The following is a 5253-nucleotide window of genomic DNA, read 5'->3' as shown; positions in this document are numbered from 1 at the left end:
TCTTTCACTTTCCTTTCCTTTTTTTCCCCTTTCCTTTCCAGGTGTCTTTAAAATTTCCCCTTCTCTCTGGCTTCACTCCTATTTGGTACATGGAGTTCTTACTTCAGTGGGATGATGACTATAACGATGTTCTGTCTTGTTCTCTGTTTTCATTTGTTATATCATGGGCCCTGACTGTCATGGCTGTTTTAGGAACTATTGTTTTCTTGTTTGGTGAACATAGGATGTGGCATTTTGTTAGGGGAGAAAAACATAAAGCAAATTATTAGCCATGTGTGCTATAGATTCTTTCCTACAAAATGAAACATAAATGAGTTATAGTAATAGAGACTACGCGGCGCTCTCTTCACTGTGGCCCTGTCACTTTAATAAGCAGGAAGCACTTGCTGCGGGGAAGTCAGGACAGGGTTTGTGAGTGAACTAACGCTTTTCCTCTTGGCTGACTGAGATCTTTGTGCACAGAATCTGTAATCTGGTCCCGGCCCTGCCAGTTTGGGGATGGGTATCCTGCCACGGGTGAGTTGCTGCACTATGGAGGCGGGTGGATGGGGTGTGTGTGTGGTTGTTTCACACTGCATAACTGCATAAACTGTTCAACTAGAAATTTGGGCCTTAGGAGAGAGTTGCTGCAAAACACTGGGATGGCACGTTCCGTATTTGTCGTATTAAATGCCTGTGTCTGGAAGAAAGATTTCAGGTTTTGCTCCTCCATATCTGGGTGCCGTCCACAGGCTGCTGGAGTCAGAGAAGGACTAGGACACCTGGTGGCTGAAAATAGTGGCTGCTGCTGGGAGTCCTAGGTGTGAGGGGGAGGCTGCTGCAAGCCTAGAAGCAGTAGATTGGCCCCCGCTGGGTCGCGCTGTTCTGACTCTTGCTGAGAGCTTAGTGCTTCGGGCTCTCTGGACATCATCAGCCCCGTCTCTGCTATCTGGGCGGGGGTGATGGAGGGTGGTGAGGAGGCGCTTCATGCGCAGGAAGTTTAGTGAGCCCGGGTCGAGAACGGTTTTTTTGTAAGAATGGTAGATGGAATGATGAAAAAGTTCTCAGTATGGCTGTTTTGTAGCCAAATTTTGTTTGCTAGCCAGCTATCAGAGATGATTTTGTAACAACCTGATCACTTATATTTACTGACAAACCACACATTAATGTCTCACACGATTATATGCAACCATGCTGATCACAGAATGGCTAAGAAACGGTTAAATGAATAGCACTGGTAAGAGTCATTAAGTCTGAGGCAGACAGCTGAAACTGGAGCAAGGAAAAGTAGGGGGGAGGCAGATCTTACCAGGGTAGGTGCAGAGGTGGCAAATGTATGTGAGACTAGGCTGTGAGTTGAAGGGCACTGAATGTCCCGGGCAGGATTGGAGTCCTTCCCTGTGATAAGTTTCTGCGCTTTGAGATCACTCAGTGTGCCTGCCACACTTTGGGCACAGGATGGCACCTTGTGTGGTTGATACGCTCGCCTGGCTAGAGTTTCTGATATGATATTATTTATTTTCAGATATTATTTATTGCTATGAGTAGCTGTTGAGTTTATATCTACTGGTGTACTGCCAGAGGGCGGCTGTTCACTTCTGTAAGCAAGATACAAGGTTTATCTTTCTTGGCACCTGTTCTAAAATGAAGTAAATCAGTTTAAGATTGTTGCTTAATCAAAGGAGCTATTAATTCTCAGCTGGGCACAACAAAGCTGATATTCCCTCCAGCACAGAGTAATTCAGAGCAGTCAGCCTATCTTCCTCATCCTCTCCCTCTGTCATCTCAGTGGCACCTGCTATGAGCCTCATAGTCTGAAGAGCTTTCCAAATACTGTCACTGTGCCTTTCCTCAGTGATTCGTAGGACTAGCAGCAATTATCTGAATTTCCAATATTGCTAAATAGCAAATGGACATCGACGAGGGACTATTGTTGATCTTTGTCATCATTGCTGTTGCTCTTGGACTGTTTTTAGATGTTTTACTTTTATTTAAAAAACAGACTATAGCCGGGCGTGGTGGCACATGCCTTTAATCCCAGCACTCAGGAGGCAGAGGCAGGCAGATTTCTGAGTTCGAGGCCAGCTTGGTCTACAAAGTGAGTTCCAGGACAGCCAGGGCTACACAGAGAAACCCTGTCTCGAGAAAAAAAAAAAAAAAAAGTAAAAGACAGACTATGCAGTTCTGGTTGTCCGGGAACTCTGCCTGCCTCAGCTTTACCAAGTGGGCTGCAATGCCTGGATTTAGATATTGCATTAAAATACAAAATCCTGTAGTAGTGGGCCATGACTATATGTTGCAGTAAAGGAAAAGTCAGGTGTTAGGTCTACAAAACTACCTGGTGTTATGGGAGAAACCGAGATTCATTCTTGGGTTGGAGAGATGGCTCACTGGTTAAGAACACTGGCTGCTCTTCCAAAGGTCATGAGTTCAATTCCCAGCAACCACGAGGTGGATCACAACCATCTATTATTGCCCTCTTCAGGTGTGTCTGAAGACAGTGACAATGTACTCATATATACATAAAATAAATAAATATCTTTTTAAAAAGAAAATAATTTTTTAAAGGGCACAAAACAATTCTATATTAAAATTTAAAATAAAATTTAGAAAACAGGTGTCACCATAATGTCCCCAGAGGTTCTATTTGGCCCCCATTTGACAGGGTTGTTTGGAGGATGTTTGTGAAATAGTCCCTACTTGGAGGACGTGTGTCACTAAAGACTCATGCCATATCAAGTTTGTTCTGTTTCCTGCTTGTGGTCAAGATGTGAGCTCTCAGCTTTCTGTCTCTACTGTCATGTGTGCCACTTGCCACCATGGTTCCCCACCATGAACTTCTGGAACCATAAGCCCAAGAAATCTAGGTCTCGGCGTTTTAACACAGCCAACATAGTAGTCAACCCTAAGTCTTGGCAGCTGCCAGAATCTGTAGATGGAAATGAGACTGGAAAAAGCCATGCCTTTCACAACGGGGATTGGTGAGTATCAGCACGGTAGAGAGTTGGGATGAGACGAGAATTAACCTCAGAGAGGCGTGAGAAGGCGCAGAGTATCAGGAAAAGCACACACAGGCTTTGGTCAGTATCCAAAGAAAAAGATAGACAAAAAGAAAAACAAAAAGTCATACTTTTCTTTTTTTTTTAAAGATTTATTTATTTATTATATGTAAGTACACTGTAGCTGTCTTCAGACACACCAGAAGGGAACGTCAGATCTCATTACAGATGGTTGTGAGCCACCATGTGGTTGCTGGGATTTGAACTCTGGACCTTTGGAAGAGCAGTCAGGTGCTCTTAACTGCTGAGCCATCTCACCAGCCCACACTTTTCTTTTTTTTTAAAGATTTATTTATTTATTTTATGTATATGAGTACACTGTAGCTGTACAGATGGTTGTGAACCATCATGTGGTTTCTGGGAATTGAACTCAGGACCTCTGCTCCCTCCAGCCCTGCTCGCTCCTGCCCAAAGATTTATTTATTATTATATATAAGTACACTGCAGCTGTCTTTAGACACACCAGAAGAGAGTGTCAGATCACATTATGGACAGTTGTGAGCCACCATGTAGTTGCTGGGATTTGAACTTAGAACCTTCAGAAGAGCAGTCAGTACTATTACCCACTGAGCCATATCACCAGTCCAAAGTTACACTTTTCTGCTAGAGCATTCAGAAAAGTGGACAGGTTGCTTCTGGGAAGCACAAAGGCTTCTGGGAAGGAAACGTACATTGTCTTACTAAGGAAATAATTATACCTCTCATCTCTTTTTGAGTAGTTTTAAATGAATCTGTCTTCCTGGCCTGGTGGTTAGAGCAACGGAACTAACTCTTGTGTGAAACTGAATGTGATTTCTCTGTTTCCTACGCTTTCCACTTTGCCCTCCTGCTAATACAGACTCTCGTCCTCTGGAACTGTAAGCCAAAATAAATACTGTTCTTTTTTTAAAAATTATTTTATTAGATATTTTCTTCATTTACATTTCAAATGTTATCCCGAATGTCCCCTATACCCTCCCCCTGTCCTGCTCCCCTACCCACTCATTCCCACTTCTTGGCCCTGGCATATAAAGTTTGCAAGACCAAGGGGCCTCTCTTCTCAATGATGGCCGACTAGGCCATCTTCTGCTACATATACAGCTAGAGACACTCGCTCTGGGGGTGCTGGTTAGTTCATATTGTTGTTCCACCTACAGGGTTGCAGCCCCCTTCAGCTCCGTGGGTACTTTCTCTAGCTAATACTGTCCCTTCAGCTCCTTGGGTACTGTCTCTAGCTAATACTGTCCCTTCAGCTCCTTGGGTACTTTCTCTAGCTAATACTGTCCCCTCAGCTCCTTGGGTACTTTCTCTAGCTAATGCTGTTCTTTCTTACTTGCGTTTAGTCAGGCGATGTTACCATAGCAATGCTGTGAAAGTAACTATTACAGTGTTCTAGAGCTATCTCCGTAGTGTCAGGCAGCACTGTGGGCTGTTTTAACTTCTACCAGCAGAGATCAGAAAGAATCAAATCTCCTGAAATTGGTCTTACTCAGACCCTCCATACATTAATCATTAATTTTAAAAAATCCTCCCATAGACATACCTATGGGTCAATCTGATGGAGGCAATTCCTTAGCTGCGGTCTCCTCTTTCCAGGTGACTCTAGCTTGTGTGTCGTTGACAAAGACTAACCAGCATAAGATACAAGTCCTTTTATGACAAGCATTTCAATACTGGTTTTTTTTTAAAAGTTCAACTTTTTATTTTGACCTGTAAGGCAACAACAACAAAAGAATCAGATTAATACTCTGGCATCTCTGTCCAGTTTGTCCTTTATTGCAGGAAATATTAAAAAAGAACCTGCCAGTTCTCTGTGCTTGGGCTTCTCTCAGCCTACCAACTCTCTAGTGGTGGGAGGGCCAAGTTCCTCTCGCTACCGAGCAACGCCCCACACCCACCGTCAGCCATCACGACGCCCGGTAGAATTAAAACTCCTAAAGCTTATAGTTAACCAATCAGATTTATGTATCAATAAAATCACAATTTAAAAGAGGCCAATACAATGATTTCAGAGCCAACTGATAATGATAAAAGCTTTATCCCAAAAATTCTTTTTTTTTTCTAAAGATTTTTATTTAAGTATGTGAGTACATTGTTACTGTCTTTAGATACACCAGAGAGGGCATCAGACCCCATGACAGATGGTTGTGAGCCACCATGTGGGTGCTGGGATTTGAACTCAGGACCTCTGGAAGAGCAGTCAATGCTCTTAACCACTGAGCCATCTCTCCAGCCC

The 5253-nt window shown here is 43.3% G+C and overlaps 1 long non-coding RNA gene across 1 annotated transcript in view; it reads left to right on the top strand.

Moving 5' to 3' along the window:
* The first annotated feature begins 438 nt into the window (after positions 1 to 438).
* The window catches only part of LOC115062511, an 8775-nt gene continuing 3960 nt past the window's right edge, over positions 439 to 5253 (top strand). Inside the window, exon 1 of the long non-coding RNA XR_003842465.1 lies at positions 439 to 516. This is a non-coding gene — a long non-coding RNA (uncharacterized LOC115062511). The remainder of the gene's footprint in view (positions 517 to 5253) is intronic.

Source organism: Mus pahari, chromosome 18, assembly GCF_900095145.1.
Source record: "Mus pahari chromosome 18, PAHARI_EIJ_v1.1, whole genome shotgun sequence".
NCBI classification, from domain to species: domain Eukaryota; kingdom Metazoa; phylum Chordata; class Mammalia; order Rodentia; family Muridae; genus Mus; species Mus pahari.
Note: the sequence above shows the minus strand (reverse complement) of the source record. Positions and strands in the feature narration are given on the sequence as shown.